The 16,682-nt window shown below is 47.6% G+C and overlaps 1 long non-coding RNA gene across 2 annotated transcripts in view; it reads left to right on the top strand.

Moving 5' to 3' along the window:
* LOC125080355 (uncharacterized) overlaps nucleotides 1-16,682 on the top strand; it is a 41,869-nt gene that overhangs the window by 8,193 nt on the left and 16,994 nt on the right. The window lies entirely within an intron of this gene.

Genomic DNA, 16,682 nt, shown 5'->3' with positions numbered 1-16,682 from the left:
GAAATTGGCAATTTATTGATTCCGCTCGCCCCGTAACTCCAGGAAAGGTGGCTGCAGAAGAAGCAGCTTGGACCCTATTTACATACTGTGCGTAGCTCTGCAGCAGCGGCTTATGCTAATTGATTTACTCAGCTCCCAGCCCGGGGTCTCCAGGCGTCGCCATGCTAGTTTGCCTTTTTCTTTTTCTTTCCTTCCTCCCTCCCTCCATTTTATCACATAACCTGAAGCTCGCTGCCCGTGGGTTTTCTCCAAGGTTCTCAGGGCAGCAGCGTTTACTCTCCTCTGCCCTCCCTTCCCAGCCCGCCGCGCTTAACTTCTTGAGCCTCGGGAGCCGGTTCAGTAACTCTGAATTCATTTTTAAGTGGCGTGCCTTGTTCCCCTTCTTTTAACAAGAGGTGCACTTTAACACGCGAACCAGTAACCCGATCCACGCGTTTACAAATCGTCAGTGAATTAAAACAACAACAAAAAAAGCTTCAAGGAAAATGAAAGGTGGGCTGGGTAAGGGGGAGATGTGTGTAGGGTATGTGTATGGGGGGGCAGGGGGAAGGTCAGAAAAAGAAAAGCCCCCCCTCCCCGTTCCCCGGCGGGCTCTCGGTGCACCCGGGCTTCGCGCCGAGCTTGTTTGTAATGTCCTCAAAGCTAGCAGGTAGATGTGGCAGTTTTATTGCTTTATACCCTGCAGCTTGCTGTTAATACGGTGAAGGCGTTTCTCTCCCCCCGCCCCCCAATCCCGTGCATGTCTCTGTTTCTCTCTTTATGCTCGCAGGTGCACCGCTTTCCTTGCTGGCTTCCCCAACTCTAGCCGCACCCAGAGCGGGTCGGGTCGTGGCGGGACCGAAGAAGGTCCCCTCACTGAACACCAGATCCAGGGCTCAGCAGCCCCTATTTGCAATGGGTTTTTTCTCCCCTTGTTAATTCCCAAGGAAGCCTGGAGGGCTGAACTTGTCGGCGATGTAGCTGCAGGACTGTCATCCCACTCCCGTTAGAGGATAGACCCCCGGCACTGTGTTCCAGAGGAACAAGTGTGCAGCTACACCGAAGTAGCTGTAGTCGCCAGTGGGAAAGGTCCTGCTGAGCACCAGATTGAGCTCAGTCAGTCGGGCTGGGGAGCGGAGCGGGTGAGGGGTCTCTCCCGCCTCGGCTGAGGTGAGGTCTCAGTGCGACGGACTGGATAGAATACCCCACTGCTTGAGCGTCCAGTTTTCTGGCCGGTCCCGGGAATAGCTGGCCAGTGAGCGAGTCCGGCCCCTCACAGTGTGCCAAGGTGGCGCGCAGCTAGTGACTGCCACGTGTGGCTTCTGCCACCAGCCTCCCCTCGAGGAGTTCGGTGCACAGTGGCTGGCTGCCGCAGGGGCCGCTCCCCTCACGCGTTTCTCCCCCAGGGCACCCTGCATCTCGGCTGCCGAGTCCTTCGTCCCGTGTCGTGGGCAGCGGTCATGAGCCAAGGCGAGTCACCCTTAGTTTGCTCTAGTCCAGCGCGCACCTTCCGCTCTTCGGAGAAACCAGAACTCTCGGATTCTTAAGGGCCTCTCAGCGAAGCGCACGCTTCAGGGGCTCCAACCGCCCGCCGGGCCCTGGCTTCTACCTCTTTGTCTTTCCGGCTGGGGATTCCTGGCCAGCCCTTGTGGGAGGAGGTGAGCAGGCGAGTCCTGCGAGATCTTTATCATTCAAAATAGAGGTAAAGCAGGCAATCTGGAAGAGTAGAAGGCCAAAGGCTCTTTTAGATCCTGTAATAGGTGAGGGTCCTATTCACCAAGAAGTTTTAAAGAAGGCGGACTTTGAGGCCTAAGCTGCTTTTTGCTTTTAAGGGTGTCGAGGTCTGGGGGTTTGTATTCTAGGTGTCAGTGTTATTTAGAGAAAAATAACGACTGTCAATATAAGACCGCGTGGGTCAAAGAGCCCAAGGCCACTGTGGGAGGGCTGGGATCTCTGCGCCGGAAATTTCCCTGCTGTTTTTAGCTCTGGAGAGGTGTTTGCCCGCTCCCTTTGGCCAGGGAATGGGTTGGGTGCTGCGGAGGGTTCGCAGCCTCTGCGCCCTGCGGAGGTGCATTCAACCCGGGCAGGGCCCGGTTGGGTTTGGTTGCTAAGTTGGGCTCAGTTATCACGTTAATTCTAAGGAAATTAGACCCCAATAAATAGCCTTTGAATTCAAAGAAATAACTCGGTATTGATTTACATAGCCATGCTAAGAACCCCCTTCTCAAGCGGAGACATTGGTGGAAAAAAAATTCCTGCTAGTCTTTTCCCCATTCAATGTAAAATTCTGTTTGTGTACTTGTGTAGGGAAAGGGTGCTTGATATCCTGGAAACCCGGGCACTCTTTTCCCCTCCCCCACCACACACACCTGGGAAAGCTTGGGAGTGGAACAAGAGAGCTGCCTCTTTCCCTTTCTTAGCCCAAGTCAGTGATGTTATGTTCAGGGGTAGGCAAAAGTATCAGAGGGTGCAAGAAAGCACTAAGAGTGTGGCATTATTTCCTCCAGTTACAAAACATAATGCCCATATTCACACCCTCCCCTGCCAGGCTCCCCAAAATCCAGCTAAAAACTGGGACCTGTTTACTCCACACCCAGAAAGAAGCTCATTAAAGTCTGGAAATAGCATCTCCCTCATCTCTCCAGTCCAGAGTCCCAAGAACAGGTAGCTCGGAGGCTCCAACATGGATGGCACTGGTCCACCAAGGTCAGTGATGCCCACTGGGAGCTTCACAGACTTTTTCTAGACTGTTCAATTTGAAGAATATTAATTAAGCATGTTCTAGCCTAGAGGCTCCTGTTCTAGTTCTTTTCAAACCTGGGATCCAGGGAAGTTATAAAAGCAAAGCCAACCAGGTCCTCCAATTCAGCACCTTTGCCTCTCCCTGACCCCGTTCCCAGATTGTGCTCTCATAATCCACATCGAGAGCTTTCCTTAGGGAGGGAGCCAATATGCTGGGCCTACAACATATTCAAGAGGGAAAACATGTTTCTAGCACCCCCAGTTTGGGGATTGTATACAGAAGTCTTCCCGCTCTCCCTCTCCCTCCCTTCTTTCCTTCCCTCCTTCCCACTCTCTCCCCATCCCTCTCTCTTTCTTCTTCTTTTATCAAGCATAGGACCCCACTCCCTAATACACGGATACACAGGGGAGGAAAAAAAAAAAGAACTCAATAATGTTTAAACATTTAGATGAACACAAAAATAAGTAGTGTTATTTATCTTTTTAACCTGTTGGATAAACCAAGGCCGAGCCCCCCTCCCCTCCCCCACCACCCATATTTGCCCTGCTGGGAAATGCAGCAGGGCAAAAGGGGAAGGGATAGGGTGTTAGAAGTCAGCTTTAATCAAGCCAGTCTTTGGAAACTAGGACCTCCTGACCATTGGAGGATCAATGAAGCCCTGGAGCAGCAGGGAAGAGCAGCAACAGGAAATGGGAGACTATTTTTAGGATAATAAGGAGTTAATATAGCTGGCCAAGCCTCTTCCTAAATGCCTCGAAGCCTCCTCTGTTTTAATTTCTTCATCCCTTCATCAGCAGTAGCAAAGTCACAAAGTCACAGCAAAGGCCTCAACATGAAGGGGGAGCCAGGCTTAGGACAGCTCTTGAGGAAAACCCGGGGTGGAAAACATCCTCTTGCTATCATGTGAACTCTTAGATGCTTCTCTTGTTACAACAGAAAAAAAATCAAAGCATTAGAGAGAGGGAATTGTACCTGAACTACCCTTGTGATAGAAATGCTCTGGTGATTTTCATATTCATGCCTATTTATAGGCACTTCGTAGCCCCTTTATTTCATAACATCCTAATAAAGGGAAAGGTCATTTATTAGATTTTTAGCAAAACTTTCCTTAGGGGACAACGTATTGCAAAGCTGAGGGGGTTGTTTATTTGTTTGTTTGAACACATTCTCTCACCTGTGCCCTTTCTCTTTTCTTTTGTTCAGAGCAAATCCATTCTTACACAACTCTAGGAGGAAGAAAGCCCCCTTTCCATCCTACCCAGGGGAATGAAATAGTATTCTTCTTTAGGTTTCAGTAATTTTGTGCAGAGAGTCCCCCCTAACTCTGCCAAGGGAGGCTCCCCGCCCCACAGAGCTTAAAGCCTTTGCTTCTTTAAATACTCACTGAGAGTTGGGTCCATTTGAATACATGTTTGGGTTCATATCTGAGTGCCAATTTTTCTTCCCATGTGCTTTGTGGAAGGGGATACTGAGAGAATAGAGAAGTAGGGAACCTAAAAAGGGAGTTGAAGAGAGATACAAGAGAGTGAACAAGTGAGAATGAGTGTGAATCTGCTTCATTTGGAGAGTACCATTCTTGTCATCTTCTCCATCAGATTCTTTAGAGATCGCTGTCCCACAATATTAGTTGCACAGCTAATAAGCCCAAGTCTGACACAAGCAGCCTGCTTTGCTGTGGGGGCTGGGGGATAGCTAGACTCAAATCCCTAGTGCCCACCCTTAGTGTTCTCTGCCAGACTTTTCTCCCCATCTCCTCCCCACCCCTTAGCCTGCTTTCCCCTCAAACACCTAGCGCTTCCCGCTGCTCCCTCTAACAGCTGCAAAGTCGAGGGGGAAGACCCTTTAAAAATTACAAAGGAGGTCACCCTCCCGCGACAAATGAACCCTTTTAAGAAGGAGCCTCTGAAGGCTCAAAGGTCTTGGGCCCAAGAGTTAAAAAGCAAGCGTAGTGTTTCAGGATTTCGGTGCAGCAGTCCCAAACAGACAGGCAGGCGTCCAGGGCTCTCTTTGGGGCTGGGGTGAAATAAAGGACGGGGGAGGGCAGGAGCCGGGAGGGCGGGCAGAAACAGAGGGCGACAGGAACGCCCGCGTCCGCAGCTGGCTCCCACGCGCCGCTGTCTGCGGGGAACGGGGGGCCGATAATGGAATTCAGGAGGCAGAGATCCTCCAAGAGCCAGCCACTGTCTTGTACAGATTTGTAGAGAAACCCTCACTGTAATTAAAACCGTACAGTCAGATTAATTCAATGTGTTGCTCGGGAGCGTTTTTAATAGTAAAAATCCGCTTTAAAATTGAATTAGGGTCGAAGAAAATTTCTGCGAGACTCGCTGGATTTGCCAGCTTTCATTGAAGCCAGCCCGAGCTGGACTTTGGCGGGGGCTGCACCGTGTCGCCCCCCTCCCCCTTCCGAAGCCCGAGATTGGGGTGGGATGGGGGCGGGGAGGTAGGGGGGCGGGGGGCGCTGATCAACAAGGGGTACCAATTTGGACTGGATTCCGGGAGGCCCGAGCCAGGCCCAGATGGAGCTCAGGGCCTGCAGTTATTTCTCTGAGGCTCCGCAGACTTTTGGCACCCAGGACTCCTCCCCACCCTTTCGCTATGTTCGCTGCTCAGGTAGGGTCCCGGGAAAGAAGAGAGCCCTGCTGTATCTTGAAACAATTTCCCACTGTGGGTTCCCGCGTGTGGCAGAGGTTGGAGCCCTCCCTGTTTGGATGCTGGAGTGACAGGAGAAAGTTGTGGTTCTTTCCACTCATCCCCATCCCCCTTTCACTTCTTGAAAGTCTTCCAAAAATTAAGAGTAATATTTCAAGCGCGCTGTCAAAATGTCTCCCAAGCTTTGATATGGCTTCCCGCCCCCCCTTTTCTCCCTTCCCACCCCTTATCCTTTGCGTCTCCGGGGTTGTGAAATGCACGTTGTATTATTAAGCTTTTCCCCTTTAAGGTTAGACACCTCAGAGTTGAAAACTTGCTCCAAAGTTCCTAGAAGAGGTGGCGGCAAAGTGCTAATCGAAAGGCTCTCACGTCAGACCTGCTGCAGTGCGGGTGGGGGGATGGGGAGGTGGGAGGGTGGAGGGGGAAGGGCTGAGGGAGCTGGACCCCGCACTTTTCCGAGAACAACCCGGTTTTCAGAGGCGCAGAAATGGTCCCAGTTTCCTCCTTCCCTCAAGTACTTGCCTTTGCGCGCGCGTACACACACACACACACACACACACACACAACCTGGGACAAAAATTCCCTAACGAGTTAGTCACATCATCAGGCCTGAGAAAACAAAAACCGCTGTGGGTCCCTGCTCCTCCGGCAACATGCACAGACGCTTTAATTGCCGCAAATTGTCACTCTGTCCCCTTTTCATTTTCTCGCTCCTTCGTTTATTTTTAGTACACTTCAAATGCCTACACACATCCCTAGTAAGGAGAGAGCGGAGCAATTATTGCCTTTGCCTTCGGGGCCTGCTTTGCCAATCATTGAATAGGGATGGAGTAAACAGGGCGAAAAGCGAGGCGCGTTATTGGTCTTATTTCAGGTGGAGGGCGGTAAATAACTCTCGCAACCGCGCCACCCCCTCCTCGTTTCTCGGGTCCCAATTATCTAGAAGAAAGGAGATGCGGCTCCCTCCCTCCTCCTCCCCATTACACCCCACCCCATGTGAGCCAACTTTTACTAGAATCCTGCAAATCCCGCCAGAATTGGCGGGTTCCTCGGAGAACAGTTAGGGAAAGAGAATTCCGCAGGGACCTAGCTCTTAATTCTGTATTGAATAGAAAGACGCAGCGTGCGCAGGTACCTTCCCCGCCCCCATGCAGGGAAACAGGGTCCTTTTTTCTCTGAGGGTTACGCCAGTGATAGATGCCCCCAGGTAGGTTATAGAGAACCCTCCGGGGGTCCTTCCCTATCTAGAGAGGCTTTGAGGTTGGATTGGAGCAGTTTTGGACAGTCTGTTAGGGTAGCTATCGATCGACATTGCTGTTGTTCTAAATATTAGCCAGGAATTCTTAGAGATGAACTTTAAATTTTGAGATGAAGTGTTGAACGCAGTTGAACGCTGCTAAGGCCACTCTGCACCCAGAACCTTTTCACTGACTTTCCCAGGACCCGCATAGCGGCGCGGGGTGGGGAGGGAGGCAGGTGTCTGTAGCAGCAGCCGAAGGGGGGTATCTGGCGTCCTGCAGAGGGATCCGAAACAAATCAGTGCGGGATTAACTCGTCTGTCTGCTGAATTGTCTCCAACTGCAAAAACTGCGCGGGCCGCGCCTGCCCCGGCGGGTTCGGGTTACTCGCCCGTCCCGGGCGCGCTGTCTCCTCGGTGTCCCGGCCGGGGTTGGCAGGCCGTCCCGGGACCTGTCGGGCGCCTGGCCGGCTTGGCAGGACGTTTTAAAAGAACGCAGCGAGTATGAACTTCTCCATTCTCACACACACCCCCTTCCTATTTCTTTTTTATGAAAACATTTACAAGAAATCTAATTTCAGATTGTGGAAGTAAATTTCATGCTAGGATATATTTTACAAAACATGTAATCTTTCGGGGCCGAGGACGTTTAATTAAAACCATACTTTGACAAGTTGAGTTTCAAAGCGAATTCACACGAGCGCAGAAGGCTAATTCATATTCAAGATGCAACCTGTAATCCTGTTGTTTGAAAACGCCAGCCAGGGCAACACGCGCTGGATCTGCTCGATACCTGCCCAAGGGCCCCCAGGACTCGAAAGTCCCGCGCTTGGTCTAAAGCCTCCCACGCTAAGACACTCTCCTGCGGACCGGCTTGGTGTGGCTGCCAGGTCTTGAGGAGATAGAGGAAAGCTTCCTGGAGCACTTTTAGTGTCCTTAGAATAACTCCTGAGGGATGGTGGGGGTGGGGGTTGTAGGGTGGGAGTGGTGGGAGACCCCGCACACTAATCCGGAGGTAGGCAGGGAAGACCTGGAATCCGGGCACCGCAAGAAGTCTCAGTGGGATTGAGAGTTGCAAGCCCTCAGCCTACTTCTTGCTCCCTGACTGACCTGCTAGAGAAAAAGGATCCTCCCCCGTCCAACCCCGCCAAATCTCCATTTCTGGTGATTCAAAAAAGGTGGGTTTTGTCCTGCTCCAGCTGATCTATGGGACATCTCCCTCAGAGTTCTCATGGAAGAGGTAGTTAGTGTTGGCTCCTGAAGCATTCACAGTGTCACTTGTTTTTTTTTTTTTTTTTTTTTTTTGTAGTCTCAATAATCTTCCTCCTTACCTTCCTTTGCCATTTCCCTATAAATTGACCAGCCCCAACTTAATTAAGGGTGGTACTGCCCCACATGGGAAGGACATGCTCCCAGTTCAGCTGGTTTACCAGCAAGCCCTACTGGCTAACGGCCAACTGTATCTGTTGGGAGGGCGGGAGCCGGTAGGTACCCTAAGGTGCACACTGATGGGAGAGAAAGTGACTATAAGATAGTCTGGGTTAGAGTTGAGGGTGCCTGTAAACTGCAACTCCAGAGGCTGAAGCTGTGGCCCAGGCAGGGTTCCAGGTCATTATCTTGGGTCTATAACTCCGTGTTCCCCTCCTGACCTCCAGCCTGCTGGTCTTTTCTTTTGTTAGAGGTAACTGTGAGTTGTCATTAAAGTTAGACTCATGGCTGATCTGAAACCTCCCTCAAAAAAGAAGCTGGGACATGAATTTGAGACTTATGTTGGTTCAATTTTACTCAACATGCTCAAAAGAAAAACCTTTTATAGCAGCCACTCCCAAGGCAGGGAAGGAGGATTTTGCTTCAACTGGGGACAGTGAAAATTACTGATTGGCTGATCACTTTTTTTTAGGCCTATAGTTCCTTTCAGATGCACCCTTATTTTCCATAAAGCACAAAGATAAGTCAATTATAAGAAAAAGCCTAAAATCTAATGCTCAAGATGGACTTTAAACAACATGGCTATCCCATCTTGAAACCTCTTGATTTTATGGGGTCAGCTTAGGAGAAAGCTTCATTTTTGCAAAGACAACCCCCCCTACACACAATTGTGGTAAAGTTTTTTTTTTTTTTTTTTTGCTCTTTACAGAGACTGCCAACTGGCATTTCTGGTTTCAGTGAGTACCTCAGAAAATAGACATGGATGCGGGCAGCTAAATGCTTAACAGTATGCTAACTTAATACTTACTGGTCAAATAATATTGATCTTAGGTGAACAAATAAGACCTTGAAGTCACTCTAGCACCTTGCATTTGGGAGGGTTGGCTGGGGTGGGACTCTGGTTCACCCTCTTAAAAAAAAAAAAAAAAAAAGGTTATGTGATGATTGTAGGCCTGGAGGGTGAGAAAGAAAGACCTAGGAGACAAACAGAGGCACTGCTGGAATGGTTTTACCATTGTTTGAGCTGAGCACTAAAAAGTATGTATCTGACCGAGTGCATTTGAAGCCTAATCCCATGTTGGAGACTTGTGAATTACACAAAAGGGGAGAGGAACTGCACATAATAATCCCCACCTGTTTTATTTCAGTGATAGGAACAAGCAGTTTTCCTGTCACAGAAAGGAGAGCTCTCAGGGGTGTTGGAGGTCCATTTGTGGGCAGTAATTCTGGCAGGGATATAAGGTGGGAAGACTACGGGGTGGTTGGTACCTGTCAGGAGGGTGCTGCAGAGAGGGCAGGCAGCAGTGTTGGTATGCAGAAGGGGCAAGATAGGTAATATTTCCCAGCTGGCCCACCCCTTCTGCAGCCCCAGAGAATCAACCTCATCATTTCCAGCCTCAGAGCTTGGAAAGAGGTGAAAGAGGCCCATACAGGCAGGAGATTTATGTCACTTCTTTACCTTTCTAGTTCCTTCTGCCCTTCTATAATTAGCCCCACTTCCTAGATGTGGGAGCTAACACATGGACCTCAGTGCATAGACCACTTTGGTGTCTGGGAAAGGGAGAAGGATGGAATGTAGGTGTTCTAGCTTCCCATCTCCCAGGCAACTGTGGGGGCTGGTCATGGGAGTGGAGAAAGAGTTGGGCTTGGGGTTGTTTTCCCAAGCCAGGCTTGTACATGGTAATGTCTCTACTTCTGAGGCTCCTTCGGTCAATGAAGTAGGTGGGATTTTCATGTGACTTGAAAAGGTTTGAGAGATTCAACATTGGGCAAAATCTCAGGACTCTGAAGGCAGCAGTCCCAGGATTTCTTCACTTCCTGCCCCATTCTTTGAACAGACTCCTTTCTCCTGTCTTCTTTCTCTTAAATTCTGAATACTTTAACCCTTGCTTGTAGTAAATGTATTTGTACTTCTAAAATGTGTCTTTTTCCCACAGAAATCTAGCGTGCCAAGGCGAGAATCGATACCAAAATACCCTTTTTATTTTTAAAGTGGGTGTTAAAGGCCTATTGTGGGGGAACCAAGATGTCAATGTGACCCGGAGACGCAATTGAGATAGGGATTCTATTGGCTGCCACGGCAGGGCCCAGGCTCTGCACAGTTGGCTCACGTGTGAGCCTCATCATGCAAAGCCAAAGGCTGAGGCATGCGCACTGCATGGGGGGTTGGGGGGTGGCCGGGAGTACCGCCTTCTTCTCTTACTTAGGACCAAGACTTCCAGATGCGCAATAATTAGGTTTCCTCATTAAACAAAGGTTTCCCCATCATTCCCCTCCTCCCACCGTTCTCAGCTGGGAGAGATCCTTACAAACCAAGCTGATTATCCACCCCTCCACCCCTCCCCACCCTGCACGCCCCAATCTCTGATATCCAGACTATAGCTTTTACTTCTTAGGGTCTCCCGGCATTTTAGGGTCCTTTACATACCTCTCTATTATTCTTTTTCTTTGCAAAGGCCAACTTTAAAGGATATTAAGATGTGATTCTCTCTTCATTTGAGGTCCCTTCCCTCATCTCTCCCTCTCAACGAGATAAAAAATTCCCTAGCGATTGGTCTGACAGGAAGAGTGTCAACATCGCTGCTCCCCCGTTCCTCCCAGTCAAGCTGGACCGCACACCCCCAGGCACCAGACCCGGCGGCTAAGAAGCTCAAGGCCAGCACCTGCGAGCCGGCCTGCGCGCCTGTGGGCTGCTGCTCTGAGATTCCGAGCCCCCACCTCTTGCGAGAAGCGCGTGACTCGGGGAACGCCTGCAGGGGAGTCCTCTAAACCTCTCCAAGACCCCCTATGCGGATACGGGGACCCCAGGGATCCATCTCCTTGGAACAGAATGGCCTTTTCTGGAAAGGGATCTCAGTGGGCGAGAAATAGCCACCATTACGTTCAAAGCCTCCCGCGGGAAAGCCCCGTGTCTCTGCTCAGAGCTCTGGCAGACCCGCGTGCGGCGTCGCGCGGAGGACCGCGCCCACACGCGCTCCCGGAATCGCAGTCAGCTCATTCTCCCTGACAGAAACCCGCATCGCTCCTCTGGCTTTCAATTACTCTTAGCTTACCTGCAGGGCGAACAGCTTTGTATTTTTCCACCAAAAAAACCTCTTGCCCTGGCTTCCCCCAGATTTCCCCTTCCCCCTTATCCGACCTCAGCCCAAAGAAGGGCGAGGTAGCAGTTTGATTCTTTGATATGACACAAATAATTGTTGCATCATGTAACTTCCTGCATCTTGGTTTTAATTTGCAGTGAACCAAACAAAGATATTTGCAATTTTAAAATAAGCACTCGATTTAATAAATGGGAACATTGTGCAGGGAAGACTATGCCCCCCCCACCCCCTTGAGAAGACGTTATTAGCTCTGACAGCATGCCGCTCAGGTTTGCGGAGAGGATTTTGTAAAGGGATGACAGACAGGAAGGCCAGCAATCATGGGCTCCTCGGGCTGAAGCTTTTTTTCTTTCTTTCTTTCTTTCTTTTTTTTTTTTTATCAGAATGTTCTGTTCGATGCCATTTATCCTTGATGATAGAAAATTGCGCTGTTGCCAGGACGCTGCTGCTTGCCGCTGAAATAGAGGGCAGGAGCCACATTTCCATTTTCCGGCTTGAAAGCTATTCAAATGAATTTGTGGGGGGGGGGACGTCTAGCATAAACAAATGAGGATAAATCGAGTTCCCCTTTCCATTCTTTCCTTTAAATGGGAAGCTGTTCATTTCTGAGATAAAGATTTTTGTTCATCAGTGTTTGGGAATACCTGGGAGATAGTGTAAGCCAACGTACAATTTATTTTGATGTTCTTAAAGTGACTAACCACATAAACATTTAAAAAGAATCCATGTCTAAACATATATAAAGTATAAGAATTATATATACATAGATCCCGTACATACATACCTTCACACAATTCCAAAATACAGTGGGAGATACACTCTTTAAGCAGAGTTTCAAGCGAATGTAATTTGCAAGCAATGCTGGCTGTTGGTAGTTATGGCCTTCTTACTCGTGTAGATATAGGAATTGTTAGATGGGTAATTTTTTAAAGCCCTCCCCCATGTTATATATTTCAGACTGCTATACAGTTTAATTGCCCCTGTAGATCTTAACTGATTTAAACACCCTCCCCTCCCCCCAAAGTGATAAAAGTCACCCTTTGTTACCAGTTTCTCTCAAGTTAATTTTCCAAATTTACTTTTAAAGTTATCTAAGCAAATAGAAGTCAGAAGAGTTGGTGCACCAGTCTTCTACTCGATGTGAAGAGGTTGGAGCCTGCACTTTCCTTCCTTAGAATTTCGATTTTCTGTTAGCTTAAAAAGATCACATATTAATAGGAACTTAAGGAATCATGTTCAAAATATAAAATTTTAAAAATGAGAATTTAAAAAATACAGCCCATGAGAATATGTATATTAACATTAGCAGTGTCTTGGCAGAAACTATAAAACTTGTAGGGCTCCCACTGCATCTTAATAACTGAATAATAACTTTTACTGAATTCTAACTCTGTTTTGTTTCAAAGTCAGATACCGGCGATTAGAAAATTTTCAGCAATACTTGAGATTTCAGCTGGTATTTTAAGCTTGGGGGGAAAAAACCCTTGCAATATTTTAAAACTTAAAAGTTTTTTAAATGAATCGTGGGTCTCTAACTACTGTCCTTTTAAGCTACAGGATGGTTTCCGAGTGCTAGACGACCGCTGTGCAAACCAGGGCTGCAGAGAGAATAATACTGTAAAAACAGAGTGAGAGGCAGAGGGTGAGTTGATACTGATGTTCCGAACTTTTCCAATAGCATTTTCGGGCAACTCCCTCAGCCAGCCAGGGTTCCTAGTTACCGATTCCTGAACAGTCCTTACTCAACTGAAAATTTCCTTGTTAACAAATTAGCATGATAATGAGAAAACAATTATCAACGCCATCAGATCTAGCTAAAAATAAAGCAAGGAAACGGCCTAGGAAAGTCCAATTTGCTAGTGTTTGTTGTGATTAAAACAACTGGAGGTGAGTGTAGCGTGTTTAGGCACTGAAGAAGAGTCCTCCCCTTCCTTATCTTGGTCCTGGGAATTGTGTTCTGGACAAAAAGCTTCACCAGCAGGCTGCTTTTCCAGTTGAGGCAATTCACCAGGTTCCTTATTGAATTCCCCCTACAGGTAGGCGCTTGGGGGCGGGCAGCGGGAGTCCGGCGCCTCCAGGACGCAGAGGCGAAGGCTGGAGCGCTCGGGCGGGGCTGCGGCAACTGTGGCAGAGGGGACCTCCCAGCCCCGCACCCCTGGCCCTGGAAGGAGCCTGACTTCAAGCCCCCCACTGTGCGGCACCGGCACCGGACGGGCGCGTAATGGATGTTACGCAAAAGGAGGTGGAACCTCGTTGGGTGTCAGGGCGGGGATACACACGCGGGAAGGACCCCCTTCCCCGGCGTCGGGTCCTATCTAGACCTTTATCCGGCTCTATTCTGCCGAATCTTCTTTTCCAACCAGTTCCTGGGCTTTGGCCACGTAGCGTGCGTGGGTTTGGAGGGTAAAGGGAAGTGGTGAAAGGAAAGTGGTGAAAGGAAAAAAAAGGTCTTCGAGCGCTGACCTAATGGAACTTGGAAGAGCGAACAAGACTAAGGTGCGCTTAGGAAAAAGCAGGGCTCAGCTGGGTGAATGGGCGTCGGGATCGGGACTTCTTGTGTGGATGTCTCTGTGTGGCTAGGCGTGCAGAGTTGCGGAAAAGGTGAGTTTGGGGTAGAATTGTGTAAACCAAGAGTGGAGACCGTGGGATCACATACGGGACGGAGAGAACGCCCGCCCCCCGCCCCCCGCAGTTCGGTTCTCCCTGGCAGTCCCTAAAGCAGGTTGAGCTACACTCTGGCGCGCCCTGTTCTAGGTAATGGAGCCGAAATCACAGTCAAGTTTGGTGGAGGGGAGCTTTTTCTACCCCTCCAAGAGGTGTATACACTAAGCCTTAAAAATAGAAGTGATTTTTCCTTCACATTCTGAGATCCTAGGAATATACGACTTGCTTTTTTTCCTCGACAAAAGAACAAGCACCTCTGAAAGGCTGCAGAAACACTCACTCTTTAGGGGTTCCAGCATCCAGGAATGTCACACGCGGTGAAAATACAGAAGCTCAACATTTTGATATTTTAGAAGATTTTCTCTTCTTTTAAATCCTCCGCGTAAATGCCTGGTTGTAACGTGAAAGTGCTTTCGTGTGAAAACATGCTGCAGGGTTCCCCCCTCCTTTTCTTTATGTGTATTTGCAGCTGCAAAACATTCCAAATGAGCTAGAAGGTCATTGTGGAGACTTATTAATCAACAGCCAAAAGCCTCACCCCAGAAAATTAGAAAAGAGAAAGCCAAGATGCTTAAAAATACCAGGTACTTTAAATTCTGCATTGCCTCTCAAATCCCAAATAACTTTTCATAGTTAGCCTTTGGACTGTTAACCCATCACATTCATATTCCATTTCCCCTGTGTCCCAGGGCTGCGTTTGTAGCTATTTCTTACATCTCTGGACCTTTGAGATGCACAGTGCAAACAGTAAAGAATCACATTAATCCTGCTTTGATCTCCAAAGGGAGATCATAGCACAAATCAGGTCACCACACAGATAGATGCTGCTGTGAGAAGGAGCCCCCTCTCCTTCTTTTCTTTTTTTGCTTTTCTCTGTGTGTGTACGTATGTGTGTGTGTGTGTGTGTTTCTTCAAGATATCTTTCTTGGCTTCAGGATATTCGTTGCCAGTTGGCAAACTGGAAAATGTTGGTATGAACTATAAATAACCTTTTATTTAAAAGCTGGAGGATGAAATATCTTAGATGAAACCTTTTTTTTTTTTTTTTTTTTTTTTTTTTTGTCTTACAGATGTAGATACCGGGGTTTATGTCCTCATCTTTCTACCCGGTTATTTGCATAATACATTGGACCATTTTCCAAATACATGCCCCAAACACAACCTCCACAGGAACTTAACTGCCTGGAGAAAAGTTTTATTTCCTCTGTCTTTCTTTACTCCTTTGTCCTGTAGGCATAGGATAATAGTAGTTAATCTGCTTAGATAATTTAAGACTTAAAGATTAGAAGGCCTATATTGACAATTTCAAAATTCAAGTCTGAGCGCTTTGGCTAAGCAAAGCTTAGGAGATGACAGATGTGAAAAAAGAACTGCCAAAAACTAGACTTTATTAAAACTAAAAAGTGTGATGTTTTTGTGGTTTTGAAAGAAATGATTGTTACAATGCTCACTCAATCCAAATGTGTCCCTAAACAAACAACTGTAGAGTATTTTATTTTATACTACCTGATATTTATACACACAATACAGTATTTCACTCTGCTTGCGTACACACACACAGATTCTACAGTGCTTTTCAAGCCACCCACCCCCCGTATGCATAAATACAGTTAATCAGGTAGTGTAGTTAGTATAGTTGAGCTACAAACTACACACAAGTGATGTGTACATGATCATAAACATTCGCGCTGTGTACACATCCTTCCCCTCATTTCTCAATTTTCTGCCAGTGCATCAACATTATATTGCAAGAAGCTGCTTGGGAAGCTATAGCTGCCACCACCTTGTTTCAGAACTTGCTGAATGGGAGGAATACATGCAGATATCAGAATTTGTTTTTAAAAATGCTCTTCTGCTTCACTTCATCCCTATCAAAGTTGATTTTCATTTAATCTCAGTGGGCCAGCCTCCATGACAGCCCAATTCACACTGACACTGAGGCTACCCAAATGCTTCTACATGTTGGACAAAGTACATTAAGCTGCTTTGGACCAAACATATCCTTTTAAAGTGATTTTAGATGAATTTGGGAGCACAGCCTGGAAGGCAGACTACCATGGAAAGAGCATACAGGAAGGAAGGGAGCAAAGAGAGAAGGCAGGTGAAGGGAGAAAACCCCATAAGTGAAAACTTAGGCAGAGAGATCTTTCGTGGCCATAGATCTTATCCTGTGAATTTCTGAAGTTATTTTCAGACTCAGTGTCTGTTCTTACCTTAGTGCTCTCCTTTTTCCCCAATCCATTCCCCTAAATATGCTACCATTAAAATCTTCTTCTGGAGACTTTATAGAGGAAGCTGCCAAAATATTTCTTTATAGGCTGTTGTGGATATTTTAATGGATTTAGATACATAAATCATTGGATTAAGCCTCTTAGAAATTCCCATTTTGGGGATATTTAACGGAAAAACATTATTGTCACATTCATATGAGCTGATTTGTGTGTTGTCTTACTTGTGACTTAACCTGCTTCTACAGTTCATTTTATAAGCTGACTTTAAACTTATTTTGAAGTTAAAAAAAAAAATTCTCTCTAGAAAAGCAACAAATGGGGCACCTGGGTGGCACAGTGGGTTAAAGCCTCTGCCTTCAACTCAGGTCATGATCCCAGGGTCCTGGGCTGGAGCCCCACATTGGGCTCTTTGCTCAGTGGGGAACCTGCTTCCCCACCCCCCACCTGCCTCTCTGCCTACTTGTGATCTCTGTCTGTCAAATAAATAAATAAAATCTTAAAAAAGAAAAAAAAGCAACAAATGTTGGATACTTGTTGGTCCTTAACGATGGAAATAAGCATCACATCGTAATTAGCTTTAGAGTTTTGCTAAAAATTCTAATCTCTTCAATCTGCTCTTTTCCTTTTGCCAGGATCCCAAGAGCCTG

Source organism: Lutra lutra, chromosome 11, assembly GCF_902655055.1.
Source record: "Lutra lutra chromosome 11, mLutLut1.2, whole genome shotgun sequence".
Classification (NCBI taxonomy): domain Eukaryota; kingdom Metazoa; phylum Chordata; class Mammalia; order Carnivora; family Mustelidae; genus Lutra; species Lutra lutra.
This window is presented reverse-complemented; position numbering and strand designations above follow the sequence as displayed.